Source organism: Podarcis erhardii, assembly GCF_964252035.2.
Source record: "Podarcis erhardii genome assembly, chromosome: 1".
Classification (NCBI taxonomy): Eukaryota; Metazoa; Chordata; class Lepidosauria; order Squamata; family Lacertidae; genus Podarcis; species Podarcis erhardii.
In genome coordinates, this window is record NC_138497.1 from 42394559 (window position 1) to 42409748 (window position 15190).

A 15190-nucleotide genomic window follows, 5' to 3' on the forward strand; every position below is an offset into this window, starting at 1 on the left:
TTATAACTTAATCCAGGTGCACTGCTGGATTAATTGTTGAGCCTGGAAGAAGATTTCTCTCAAATGCAGACCTAATGTCTTTGAAGAAGGACGCGAGTGGCACTGTGGTCTAAACCACTGAGCCTAGGGCTTGCTAATCAGAAGGTCGGCGGCTCGAATCCCTGCGACAGAGAGTGCTCCCGTTGTTTGGTCCCAGCTCCTGCCCACCTAGCAGTTCAAAAGCACGTCAAAGTGCAAGCAGATAAATAGGTACCACTCCAGAGGGAAGGAAAGTGGTGTTTCCGTGCGCTGCTCTGGTTTCACCAGAAGCGGCTTAGTCATGCTGGCCACATGACCTGGAAGCTGTCTGTGGACAAACACCGGCTCCCTCGGCTTATAGAGCGAGATGAGTGCCACAACCCCAGAGTCGTCTGCGACTGGACCTAATGGTCACGGGTCCCTTTACCTTTAATGTCTTTGAAGCTGTTTCATGGGGTGTGGCTAAACTAGGTGAGGGTAGCCGATTGGCCTCAAACCCTTGGTGAGTTAGGGATTTCCCCTGTATGCAAAGACAGGTTCAAGCAGATTGAGCAGATGAGAGCATGAAGGTGGTTTGTGCATGTCCTGTAGAGGGATGTGAGGCGCAGATGGGACTTGCCAACCTGGGAAGGAAGCCCATCTAGGAGAAGGAAAACTGATGCTAAACCTCCGCTGCCTTGCAGCTATACTCATTTGTGAGAAATGCTTCAGGAGTAAACCCTGAGGAAAAATCCATACCCGCTGCCTTGCGGGACACCTTTGGGAGAAGAATAGGCTAAGGACCAAGCCCTACACAAATCCAGAGTGCAGTCCCTAAGGTAGTTGGATGGCACTTTGTTTGCCTCCTTCCAGCTACTCCTGCAGCCAAGCAGGTACCAAATGTATTGCCCTTCTTTGCTATGTCCCAAATCAATGAGGCCAAGAGGGGGGTCTTGTCCTCTTGGCAGCTCAGGACTTCCGTACATACTGCCCAGGCTTGCACCCCAGAGAGGACACTTCAGTGCCGCTAATGCAACAAAAGCAACATGGGAGGCAGATGTTATGAGTTAACGGTCTCTGCAGCCACAACAGGCACTGCGATTCTCCAGTGGTTTGACTTCACGCCTGGAGGAGCACCCCATTGTCTCTCGAGACAGACAGATGCCAGCAGCAAGATAATTTTGAGACTCCTATATTGCGCTGTGAATCAGACTGATGGTTCTGATGCTTTAGCTGATGCAGAGTTGGACAGCTGAGACAGCTTAAGGTCAGTCTACACATTAAGGATTCCATGGATACGATGCCAAACACACCATCCAAGTGGGGAATTATTCTTCTGTCTACCATAACATTTGAGTAGTAGTAGTAGTAGTAGTAGTAATAATAATAATAATAATAATAATAATAGTGACACAAGATAACACTCCAGATATGAAAGATTCCCAGTACCTGCCAATGTTTTTCATTCTGCATAGACACACACACACACACACACACTCTTGTTAATAAACAGTGTGCAAGATTCAGCATTGTTTTATACCTCTAATATATTATTGCAGAGAAGCTGCCTGATATATAATGGAATCAGTTGTAAGCTGTAAACCATGTTGTGGAGTCTCATTTAATTCAGCAAGGCATTTGGCCAGCTTCACCTGGACTGTATCCAATGCCCCAGTGTAACGGATAACTGTGGCTTAGAGCTTTAAGTGATCTATCCTTGTCAAAGAGGGAGCACTTTTCCAAACACATAAACCAGGCAGAAATATAATATGAGCTTAAAACAAAAAGAAGTCATTGAAAGGAACTGTGTTCCAAGAGCATTCCTTTCTGCTGCTGCTTCTTGGCATTGCCATCCTTTATTTATTTATTTATTTATTCATTTATTTATTTGGATCCTTGGAGTAAATCTTTACCTATTCAACACAGGTTTCCTTTATGTAGGTCAACTAACAGAAATAACAGTCTGCAGGTAAAGAGAGATAAGGTTGAAAATGCTGTTTGGGAATTAATATTATGATTAGGATAATAATGAGATTCTCAGACAGCCCCAGGTTATGGTGCCCATAAAGTATTGGGTCCAAGAACATATTTGTGTCAAAGTAGGAAAGCTGCACTTTATGAAAGTATTTGGGGCAGCCAAGAGTGGGGGGTGGGGGTGGAATTCTCAAGCAAATTCGATTCCCACAATTCGAAGGTATGGTTTTAACATTCCTAATAATAGATGCTGTTGGATTTGGGGGATTTCTTGAAATCAGGGAAAGGTGCAATAGTATTGAATTTCAGCACGCTGTTATTTATCAATCTGATTTAAGATTTATTTATTTATTTAAACTGAAGTCTGATTTTATAGTTTTACCTGATTTTTACCATTTTGCATTTACTGGGCCTGATTAAATGACTGCAGTTAAGCAGTATATAAATTGTTTAAATAAATGATAAGCTTCCCTCAAAGTCGATAGCAGAAAAGTAGTCAACCATCATGTGCCCAAATTCAAAAGTTTGAATCTAAAAATGTGAAACTCTTGATAAATACTTCTTCTTTTTTTAGCTCTACACTTGGCTTTTAAAAGATGTGTTGCTGCTGTGCTTTGCTGACATAATATTACATGCATTAGAACCACTCAGCTTATCCTTAGTTCCTCCCTCCTTCCTGGCCCTGCTCTCTGTGCACTCTTGCAAGAGCCCCACATGTGCATGTGTCACAATATCTATGGTCTATGACTGACCTCACTGTTCTGACGACTTCTGCTGCACCAGCACAGAGCATTTCCTTATGCAAGCAGCTTTCTGGTCTAGGACTCCAGTCACTGTTGCACAAGTCATGATTAACACAATTGCCAAAGGACTGATGTTTCATTGGTAACAAAACTTGATACACCATGTTCCGTTTCCCTTGGGTCAATATTCCGTGCGATGGATATGGTTAAAATGGCCAGATTCTGACAACTAGTTTGATTGGATTAATTTAATTTAATTTAATTATTTAATTCCATGGTACAACAGAAAAGCTGCATAGTGCTAGCAATGGACTTTTTTTTTGAAGTTTGTAGAATATCTAGCACTATTTGGAAACAATCACAAATGAACATGATTTACACAGAGTTAAAGAGCAAGAAACAATGGTTGACTACCTAGGAAAAGATATGCAAAATTAGTTTATATAACTTCTAGCAGGTGCTACAGAGCAGAAAATGTTAGCATGTGCAAACTCAGCCAAATACTAGTCAATTGTTCTGGGCTGCATACCTGATGTTAGTCATATTCAACAAATGTATGTTATGTCTGAACTTGAGTTTATCATAAGAGAACATTTCTTGGGATTTGTTTCACTAAAGGAGACTACAGGTGCTTTAATGACAGAAACTCTTCGTGGGCACCTTGAGCAAATGACCAATTGAGAATCTGCAGGGTCTGGGTTATGACAGTGGGAGTAACAAGAAATCGGTGACAAAATTTACAAAAGAAAAGGCACATAAAGTGAGATGTTGGTGTGCCTGAAATTGAAACTTTTAGGAAACTTAAATGATAGCATCACAATGTGCGCTAAAAGATTTCCATTTGTATTTGAGAAAGATTGTTCTTGCAATTTAAAATAAATTTATTTTAGCAGTTTCAAGTTTTGTGCTTTTCTTTGTTTTCTACAAGACACCCGTTTTTGAAAATTGAAATTAGCTATTTGGGTTGCGGGTTTGGGTGCAGGTAGTTAGCCTTGCCTAGGGTGCAAGAGAGCCTGGCACCGCTGGCACCAGGCAAAAGCCCTAGTAGGCCTCAAAGCTCTGCCCAGTACAAAGGAAGAATGAGAGAATACTAGAGATTTCAAATCCAGCATGAGCAGTTACAAAGCAGTAACTGGAACTTACAAACTCTGTATAAACATTGAGTTTGAAGCTGTTTTACAAGGTGGTATGAAGTGTCAGGAAGAAATTTCTGACAGTAAGAGCTGTTTGACAGGGGAACGGACTCCCTTTGCAGGTTTTTAAGCAGGGGTTGGGTGACTATCTGTCTTGAATGCTTTAGTCGAGATTCCTGAATAGCAAAGAGTTGGACTAGATGACCCTTGTGATCCCTTTTGACTCTACACTTCTATGATTCTATGATTCTAAGCGTGTTTTGCCTACAGCACCTGAAGATGGCCATCCTGGTTCAGGAGGGAAAGGAATGATGGTGACATTAGTTCAAGACCTATAGTGGACATAGAAGAAGCAACTCATAGGGAGGAGAAATATCCATAGTCCAGCTGAAACACACCCAAGTAGTATCATACATTTTGTTATTGTACACTAAAAACAATTTACAATAATCTGCTACTCTAAAATAATCCAAGTTCACCTATCATACAGCAATCTTCTTTATTTGAACAGCCAGGTTATAATCCAACCCAGAGTTATGAATATATAAGGCCACTGGTTTCAAAAGGCCTAAGCATGACTTACGGTATGTTTCATTTATGGAGCAGGCCGAGCTGCAAGTTATCATTTTCGCCTTTGTACAATGTCTGACATAATACAAATTGACCATGGTCCATCACTAACATTCAATATCACATCTGAACATTTGCCAGCACAGGAAAAATAATACTCCATACAATCTACCTCACTGAAGAGTTTTCAGTGACAATGGTGGGTTGGATTGCTCATTTCCTGCGCAGAATACAAATAGCTCTGATGCCAAATTGTTTCTTATCAGGTGCTGGAGTGTTGATGTAAAACGCTCTGAAAACTATTCAGCAAATTTTGGTTATGTCAGAGCTGCCCCAAGGTCCCAGCTCACAGAGGACCAACGCCAGGTCGTCGTTATGTACAAAAGTCTTTATTAAAGTTCAGTTTCCATTTCAAAGCGGCAGCGCGCAGCTCTACGTCTTAAACCCTAGACCGTCGAAGTTCCATCTGAGTCTCCTCCCCCCTGACACCAGTTTAAGATTCTAGCCCTGCTCCACCTCTTCCTCTGCTCTCTCCTCCTCTGGGTCCTCCTGCCCGCTGAGGCATTCCCCTATCTGGACTCTTCTGACGCTGAGTCGCCTGACTCCTCCCCCTGCCTCCGGCGGGCTTTAGGACCTGGTTCCCAGTCCTCGTTCTCTACTGTCCCGCTCGCCTGTACATTTGAACTTGGCTCTCGCGCCAACCCAGTGACCTTCCTCCTGACCGTTACACTGCTTCTATCACTGCTTCCCTCTTCCGGGATGCTGGCTGGACCTGACCTCCCCTCCGTTGCCTGACTCTCCGATGGAGGCGTGGTCAGCCCTGACTCATCTTCTCTCCCTGGTGGGGGATACGCTGGACCCGATATCTGGGACTCTTCCCCCCCACTATGCTCTGGTGGGGAAGCTGGTCCTGATCTCCAACTGCTGCTCTGGGAGTCCCCGCTGGCCCCTTGCTTCTGGAGTGTCCCCCTTGGGACCCCCCTTGCCCTGGCCACCGGGGCCCCCTTCTGTGAATCTTCCGATTCGCTGGAGAGGCTCATGGAATCTCTCGGGCCACTGTCATCTTCTCCTACGCTGCCCTCCGATTCTTCCCCTTCGCTCTCCCTTTCCTCCCTTCCCTGCGCTTCTGCTCCTGAGCCCCTGACAGGTTACTTTCTACAAACCACCACAACTTCATCTTTAGATAACAAGAAATAACAAGAAATAGGAGCTAAACAGATGAAACAGAACTCTTTATAGTTCTTACAGAGCACTTTGAATGTTCCTCTGCCCTCTTTTATAAGCAGGACTTTGAATTCTGGGAAGGGCAGAAATACCTGCTTAACCTATTTTTTTTGCCATAAATGTAAAAGGTAACTCACTCTGGAAGACAGCTTTCCATATTACACATTCCATTTGTAGGCTTCTCCTGTGATCTATCATATCGCTGTTTCTTCTGTGAGTTCAGGGTGGTATACATTTTCTCTCACAATCACCCTGTGACGTAGCTTAAATGGAGAGACAGTGAAGGACACAATATCACCCTGTGAGTCCAATAACTTGAGTAGAGAATTGCACCCAGGTTTCTTTTGTAATGATAAGGTTTATAATTCAGAAAGACTCCCGTAGAATTGAGAAATCGATAATTTGAGACTTGCCCTCAGGTCACGTGATCCAGGCAGTTCCGAAGGCTTAGAAGTCTCTGGACAAGTTGGTCTTAGAGGCTCTGAGGAATAACATTGTTTCAAGCCATTCCTCATTCCTCTAGTTTGCCTGTGCACCCAGAATCATTACATCTTTGGGCCAAGTCCAGTACCCTCTAACACACCACACTGCCGTAAGCAAGTACAGTGGTATTTGGTTGTTGAACAGCTTGGCTCCCGAACAAATTGGCTCATGAACGCCGCAAACCCAGAAGTAAGTGCTCCAGTTTACGAACGTTTTTTGGAAGCTGAACGTCTGACGCAGTTTCCGCTTGAGTTCAGGAAGCTCCTGCAGCCAATCGGAAGCCGCACGGCTTGGTTTTCGAACAGTTCTGGCAGTCAAACGGACTCCTGGAATGGATTGACAACCAAGGTACCACTGTATAAGAATGCAGACACTTAAGCATCTATAAAGAAGCACAGAACGCAGTTTTGCTGGAAACAAACAGCTTTATAAAAAGGTAAAGGGACCCCTGACCGTCTAAATCAGGTTCAAATATAGGAGACGCAAGAAGTTTCTGGCAAATTATAACCATATACTCATCTACTGTGCTTCTGGCATATGAAGACCAAGCATATGATTTTCCTACTGTGCTTTTCCAGCTATCTTCTTGTGTTGCACTTTTGAAAGGCACTTTTAGGTTCTTCCTCTGGATTCACTAAGATCATCACTAGAGGTTGTTACAGAAAGCATAGCAATACTTGGCACTCGATCCCCACTTTCCCATTACTAGCAGTTATTTTAGAAAACCTAACACATACCTTTCAGCTTTCCTCCCCTACAGCAGTTAAAATACACCTTGATGCCAAGTTTATGACAGCAGAGGATTTAGGCTGTTGCTTCAACAGTACTTCAGTTGTTATCTCTGGATAGAAAAACTGTGTCACCAGTGAGGGGCACGGATGTAATAAACCCAGTTCTACCTCCCACTCAGAGGTGCTTGCATTTTATTTAGCATAGGACTAAATTTTGAGCAGTATGTGTACAATGAACGTAGCCAGAGGTTTTTGTTTTCCTTGAAAGAAAAGGTAGAAGTTAGCTGAACAAACTGATAATCTTTCTTTGGCTGGGCAAAGAATGAAGCCCCAGTATCATAGATGACGAAAAACAGAGCTTCATCCTGGTAAAACATTACGCAACTCAGAATGCCCATTCTCACCTGCATAGTTTTGTGGTAGAAATGTGGCAAGAACTGGATATCCAAACGTACATCACAATTCAGCAGTGCACCTTGATAAACATCTGCCTCTAATCTGCACCCACAGTTACCATTCCACGAAGGACATTAGCATATGAAAGTTGCTTTTTCCTGCATAACTCTCTTGCAGAATTGGTGCAAAGAACTCCATGAGAGAGAAAGAGAAATAACAGTGATATATATGTTTTTATGCTACCTTTCCAGGCACAAATGTCTTTCTCAAGTCGGCTCAAAGAAATAACATAAAAACATTTTAAAAATATAGTGCACACATTTAAAATATTAAAGCTAAAACAGCTAAAGCTCATATGGTGGCATACAAGTCAAAGCTAGAAGTAGTAGCTGGGAAAACTTAGTAAAAAAAAGCGCCAATCACATTATATCAACTCATACTAAATATTACTACTTGGAAACACATCTTAAAGTTAGGCTGAGAAAAAATAGCTCTCTCTAGATCTCAACCGGGATTATTTTTTAAAATATAAATTTTCCCTCCATAACTGTGTCACCCCATTTAAACTGAGAGATTACCAACAGTAATGTGCCCACAAAGGCCATATCTGAAGAACTGTAATAATATTATACAAAAATTCTGTAAATAAATGAGAAACTTGAAATGTTCAAGAACAAACATGAATGTAACACTCTCACGAGAAAGGAAGGAAGGAAGAAAATACTTTTGAGTACCATAACAATCAGAACTACTTTAAAAAAAATTAAGTACACAAAATGAATTAGAACAGAGATTTACAGTTTCAGTTTAAAGAAACCCTTTAAGAATAAGTTTGAATAGATTTGCAGAGCTCAGGGAAATCTGCTTAAAGTAATCCTTTTATCCAGAAAATACGTGTATGGAAGATGTCCAAATCTTTGGGTTATTTCATTCCTAAATGGTTCAAAAATTGGACATTATGGCCACATTCCTACATGTTTTAAGTACAGCGACTTACACTGTGTGCAAATAATCAGTTCAATATATAAATATAAGGAACAAATTTTCCAGCCTGAGCTTGCCAAAAGCTTCCTGAAGCTTCAGCAGGAACAAATATCAGGCCATGCACAAGCATAACCTGTGTGTTGATCGCCCAACATGCATATGCAAACACAGGCTTGCAAAGCCCAGAGTTTATTAGGCAGGGCTTAGGCGTTCTTACTAGAAATTAGCCACACAATTCCCTTTTGTTAAAAGTACATCCCCTCACATTTCTCAATATTAAGAAGTACTCAGCTATAATCCTTATACAAAAGCTCAACATCATCTACCAAAAATCAACTGGAAATCCTCTAATCCTCTATTTGTTTCCCCTGAATAAAAATGTTTGACATGAAAAAGACAAGCAGTTGAATCTTTTGGTGACATACGATTGGTCCCCTAAAAATGGGAGCCTTCTCTGAGGCTGGAATCTCAAACTTGCTTATTAGTGAGTGATTCCCATTGAATGTGGCATGACGTACTTTTGAATAAATATCTGCACGGGATGGGGCTGCGCATCTATCTCTCACAGTCTTTCCTGCCAAATCCAAACTGTGATGCACAGAGCTGCCAAGAAATACCATTATACATTGTACAATTCAGATTGTACAATTCAGGGTCTACAGCCAAAGCCATCTTGTAGCACATAGTAGGAACACAGAAAGCTCTCTTAGAGTGAGTCAGACCACAGGTCAATCAAGCTCAGTACTGTCTACACTGACCAACAGTGGCTTTCCAGGCATTCAGACACAGAGTATCTCCCAGGCCTACCTGGGATGCAGGGAACTTAACCCAGGGTCTTCTGCCTCAGCCCAGTATATCTGAAGGAGCATCTCCACCCCCATTGTTCAGCCGGACCCTGAGATCCAGCGCCGAGGGCCTTCTGGCAGTTCCCTCACTGCGAGAAGTGAGGTTACAGGGAACCAGGCACTGTTCCCTCCCATCAGATGTCAAGGAAATAAACAATTACCTGACTTTTAGAAAACATATGAAGGCAGCCCTGTTAGACAAGTTTTTAATGTTTGAAGTTTTATCGTATTTTTAATATTCTGTTGGGAGTCGCCCAGAGTGGCTAGGGACGCCCAGCCAGATGGCCGGGGGTATAAGTAATAAATTACTACGATATTATTATTATTATTAATAAAAGCTATGCATAGCCACCGAGCTATGCCACTTCCCCAAAGGTCACAAAAGAAAATTCTAACAGCAGTTCTGTTGTTCTTATACATGGCTGGACCAGGGGTGTATTTCAGGAATACATGGGTATACCTGTATGGGGACATTCTCCCTACCTAAGAAAACCACTGCTTTGGAATCATGGTATAAAAATAAAGAACGCGAAGTTCATCCCATTGTCCCACCTTCCCATACACTCACAACAGCTGATGGATTCTAAACTGTTCTGTGCTTGCTCAGTATTTGTTCCGTAAAGTCACTTTAAAAGCCAACTAACCAAATCCCTCTTTCTTTCTGAAATGGAAATTGCAGTTTAGAAGCAGGAAGGCTACATTCAATTTCCCCCTCTCAGCTCTTTCTTCAAACCAAATAGCTAATCGGTATGATTCTGGCTCCTTTTGCATGGGTATGCATGCACAACCCCAGGAACTTCTAGAATTTGCCGTCACTTGAATGGTGCTGACTGGTGCAGGATCATCCTATGGCACACAGATCCTGCTTTCAAAGACAAAACATGTTGTACGTCTTCTCTACTATCAACAGGAGCCAAAAGTTTAAGGTGAACGGTTTTACACATCAATTAATGCTGGAGGCAGTTTCTTCTGAATACCAGTTACTTGGAATCACAAGCAGGGAGAGTGCAATTGCATTATCAATAGACACTTAGTTGGCCACAAAGAGAACAACACAGTGTTGGATGAGATGGGTCATTGGCTTCATCCAGCAGGGCTCTTCCTATGTTTTGGACTACAACCCCTGTTCAATCACACTTCCAGCATGCTAAAGTGCTTTCTACCAGTCTGTTTCCAGACAAAACCAAAGTGCTAGTTATGACCTCTAAAGCCCTATACAGTTTAGGGCCAAGCTATGTGAAAAACCGTGTTCCCTCATGCAAACCTGCTCAGGCTCTGAGATCTTCAGGTAAGGTCCTTCTCTCACTCTCACCACCTTCACAGGCACACTTAGGAGGAATGAGGAACAGGGCCTTCTTGGTGGTTTCTCCCAGACTTTGGAGATCCCTTCCTAGAGAAATTAGACCGGCGCCCTCGTTGTTGTCCTTCTGCTGACAGGTTAAGACTTTCTTGTTTGCAAAGGAAGGGCTGGTGTTGTGATGTTTTTATTCTAATGCTTTGTATGTTTTAATATCGCATATATATTCTATTAATATTTAATTTTCTTTCATGATTGCTCTTTTTCTATGTTTTTAGCTGTTTCCATTTTAGCTGTCAGACACCTTGAGTCCCCGTCAGGGAAAAAGGTGTGGTGATGATGATGATTTCAAGATTGAGACTTGAAATCCATCAGCAGCGAAGGAGGCAAAAGTGAAGAAAAGGGAAATAATGAAATGTGCTTGACATGCTAAGCTGCTTCCTCCCATGGCCTAGAACAAGACAAGAAAACAGGAACTTGAGGCACTGATCTGGATTAATGGGAAGATGTTGCCTTGTGGCAGGCTTCTGCGGTTAGACAAAACATATGGCATTTATGAGTAATGTCTTACATATTAAAAGTGCTATCGTTGTAAAGCTCTCTTCTGATGTAAGCAATGTGAAAAAAGGTTGCAGCATCTGGGATTTTTGAGTTTAATATGAACTGGTGGTGACCGACTAGGAGCGAGACCTTGGGATCACAGTAGGGGTCATAGGAGAACAGGATGATAGACTAGATAGGCCATTGGCCTAAACCAGCAGGCCCAACTTGAGTTCTTAAGTCCTTTTGTTTATTTCTACATGCTTAGCAATTTTGCACACGTGCATATCCAGCTAAAATTCAAGCAATACACCCATGGCACATTCACCCTAGCATATTTCAATGCCCAGCCTCTCTGTTGACCACCCTGGGACCAAGACCGAGAGGTGCATGGTTACCGTGCCTTGGGTGCTAAGAGGACCACCATCGTGGTGCAAGCAGAGCCAGTCAGTACCGTGGTTTGACCCAATGTTATCCAACTACGTTTTTTGCCTGCATCTTGGTGCCTATATCAGGGACAGTGGAAAACAGACATTGCCAGATAGACTATAGGCTATTTTGGGCCACTCAGTCAAAATAAGAACTGAGATCTAATGTGGTCTGCAGGGGACATTTGTATGTGGAAGGCAGAGTCGTTTCAAGAACAAGAGGACAATTATGGCTGTTAGAGGTGATCGTCTGCAAAGTGTTTCAAACATATTATAGGCGGGGTCCATTTTGCAGGAGCTTCTGTTCCCAGTCCCCTGCCCCTATTCTGCCCTCTACTGGGTCAAAAAGGACCTGGGCATTGGAGTTCACATGTCAACTAGATGAGCCTAAAATGGTCAGGTCTGTATAACGCTACAAAGTTGAGAAAGTTAGAGTAAGGGCAAATGTTGCTCAGTGGAGACCATGCCCCCATGCTGTAAGCAGAAGGAAAAACAAAGCATGAGCAGAACAGAACCACCATTGGAAGTCCAATGGTGCCATGCCCCCATGCTGTAAGCAGAAGGAAAAACAAAGCATGAGCAGAACAGAACCACCATTGGAAGTCCAATGGTGCGAGATTGGGAGAATAAGGGGGATGAGAAAGGATTTCATACCCACAGGACCGTGCTTCTGTCTGAGCAACATGCGAGTTGTGATCCGGGGCGTTATCCTACAGGAGGCGGACACCTTTGGCCAGCATACCATGCCTGAAACAGCCAAAGCAGACTGAGGAAGCAGCCAGAGAAATCAGAAAAAGAAATATGCAACAGAGAGCAAGGTGCTTCAGGGAAGTACAGGAGCAGAAAGTGAGGGGTGGGGTGGGAATTTTACTCAAAACGTGGTTTTTCTCATGAAAGCATGAAGAGACGTTTCTCAGGGGGGAAACTGAACCCTCTCACTTTCAGTCAGCATTAAAAATGTGCAAACTCACTGGGGAGAAAACAATCAAATTTGCCTATTCATTTCCGGAGGACTTGATCACCCCTACATGAGACACGGCAGCTGAATAGACAAAGAAAAAAGAAAAGTGCAGGCGAGTTGAAAGCAGAGCACACTTGAGAAATCTGATTTTGCGTCTCGCTCTAGAATGGCTTCTGTGTGCTTTTGAAAAGTGTGATAAAGGAAATTAGGAAAATTGTGGGGGTGATGGGAAGACTACCCTCCTTACAAAAGAAACTGCAGTCCTGGGCATAATTGCTGGGAATTGGGAGCAACAGAGATTAAGAGATTGCTTCAGAGTGAATGCCCCTGCTGCCTATAAGTTGGCCTGCACAGAGAGTGTGCTTGTACCATAAAAGAAAAATCAATAGCAATTACCGTAGTGGCCCAAATATAAGCCGTACCTGAATATAAGCTGCATCTTTAAAATTCAAAGAAAACAAGACAATACCCGAATATAAGCCACTCCCTTAAAATTTTGCAGGCACTCACACCCATTCTGTTTTACCATATGTCTGTTTCAGCAGCGTAAAAGCCAATTTTTGTAAGGTCACGAATTTAAGCCACACTTTAACTTTTCATGGTCGGAATTTGGAGGGAAAGTGTGGCTTATATTCAGGCCAATACGGTAGTTTTCATGAAAGATTTCATGCTAAAATGGAACTACTAAAGTAAAACTTGGCTAAAAAAATAATACAGCCAACAGGAGAACAACAGTAGGAGCTAATATTCCCTACAATGTTATGCATAAGAGATGGGTGGGTAGCAATATGTCAAATGCCTTACAGTAGATGATGAATTTTAGGTCCTTAGTATGATCATGTCATAAGTAAGTGGTAAAATTCATCAAAGGAGGGAGTATATGACAATGTGAAGACATCTGAACAGGTATGGGTAGAAGAAGAGGGGGACGTATTGAAAGGGTATATAGTGATACCTGCTTCACTTGTTTCAGCAGCCGAGTGCTAACCCTAACATTGAGGAATCCAAAACTGGGTGAATAAGATGTTGCTTTGTGGCAGCCTCTTGTAGTTACAGTCAGAACTTCTGACAGTAATGTCACTGTATGGTAGAGTTATCTAACCACAGCAAAGTTGTCTTGTCTAACCAGGTGTAATATTAAGGCAAATGAATATTGGCATGCAGTGATTTGTGATTTAAGGAACGTGTTTATTTTGGCTTGCTTAGCAGCTTTGCAGATGCTCAAAAATGGGACAGTGAAAGAAAAGCCTATGCTGCACATAATCCTATTACAGCTAAAAAGGATATAAAAGACCACCAGAGAAAGAGGAAGTTTGGCAGGATTAGACAGCTACAAAGGTGCCCACATTACTAGAAACCATGGCAAGCTTCTAGGCTCTGCCCCCATGTTGATCAGGCTGCAGCAGGGCCTGAGCGGCACGTGGTTACTGTAAACTGTATGCTAAGAGATTGTACCAGATGCAACTGACCTCTACCCTCCACTGTCATCTAAACAGAATCAGTCTGTTCAACCAATAATATTTGGCCACTTCTGGATTTACAGTTGCCGCTGTTTAAACAGACATCAGTTCTGCATAGCAGCTTCTGCAGCCCGCTCTGCTGCTTGCCTGCCAGGCTTCTGTTTCTATTATTAAAACAAGACAAGTTGGTGTCTGCTTCTTGCTCTTTTACTTAGTCAGACCGCCACGTGCGCTTCTGCTGATCTGCCAGAACCAATCCCTGCTCTTGGGACATCCTGTACCAACAGGTTTAAACCTGCTCCTTTGCACTTGTGCCCGATGCCTGTTATATCAGCTCCTTCACCTGGCACCTCTCCTCTTGGGTTGTGTTCCTTACGCCAACCTTGTTTGCTAAGCAGATAGACTTAAGGCTGCCCACCCCTCACCAATACATAAATCCATTCTTAAAATTAAACCTCAGTTGCTTTAATCATTAGTGGTGGTCAGCAAGGGTCAAGGTTTAGAAAGATGTGCCATGGGAGTGGGCTTGCCTACATATTAGAAGTATGTATAACCAGACTCTCTGATCTCCAGAGCAAATGGCTACAATCATGGCACTGCAGCACTACTGCTCCTCTTTTATCAGGGACATCTTGCCGCTAGGTGGTTCCTTCCAAGGCAATGCCCACTCAGCTACAGGTGGAGGCACAGATTAGCAAGATATTTCAGTGCAAATAACCTTCATAGGGGACCCACTGTGCTCTTCTCGCACGATCGCCTTTGAGGACGAGGCACAGTCTATTATAATCTTATTGCTATTCAACAACTGCTTGCTCATATTCTCCCCTTTACTCCCTTGTTTGTAATTTGCAGATTGTAAACCTACAGGCAGGGGGCTCGGGTTTCTAATTATTGTTGAACAATGCAGTATGGATGATTAGTAATGATTAATGAATGCTAAATAAATCCCTATCTTCTTTTTTACTCAATGCTGAAAGAGCAGAGCAATTCCCTACAAGATTTGCCGGACTAACAGGCTTTCACACATGCATTATTGGTGTCGGCATAAATGGAATGTGCATCTGAGTAGCAGACTATTTTTTTACTTCTAACAAAATGTGCAATTTAATATGACTCCCTGTCCACAGTTTTGCACAGCTGCCTGTACATTGACACTATGCTAATGCATGACTAGAGCTAATCTTTGATGATAAACCTGTGGACAGGGCCTATGCCTTTGTGGTGGTGGTGTAGTTTTGCACAGAGACTAGTCACTGTAGATGTTTTAAAAGTAATAAATAAATAAATAAACAAACCACAAAAGCAAACATAAATCTAATGGTAGCATTTTGCAGTTCTTCCCCACTCAGATTTTTTTTATAAATCATCATCACATAACACACAAGAATGAACATGTCCAGATTCATATAAGTAGCAGGGAATCA

At 42.6% G+C, this 15190-nt stretch overlaps 1 protein-coding gene across 1 annotated transcript in view; it reads right to left on the reverse strand.

The window, feature by feature from the left end:
- Window positions 1–5885: 5885 nt before the first annotated feature.
- Window positions 5886–15190, reverse strand: part of FSIP1 (fibrous sheath interacting protein 1) — a 78958-nt gene continuing 69653 nt past the window's right edge. Inside the window, exon 14 of the mRNA XM_081861637.1 lies at window positions 5886–5904. The gene's annotated coding sequence lies outside the window, so the exon portion shown is untranslated. The remainder of the gene's footprint in view (window positions 5905–15190) is intronic.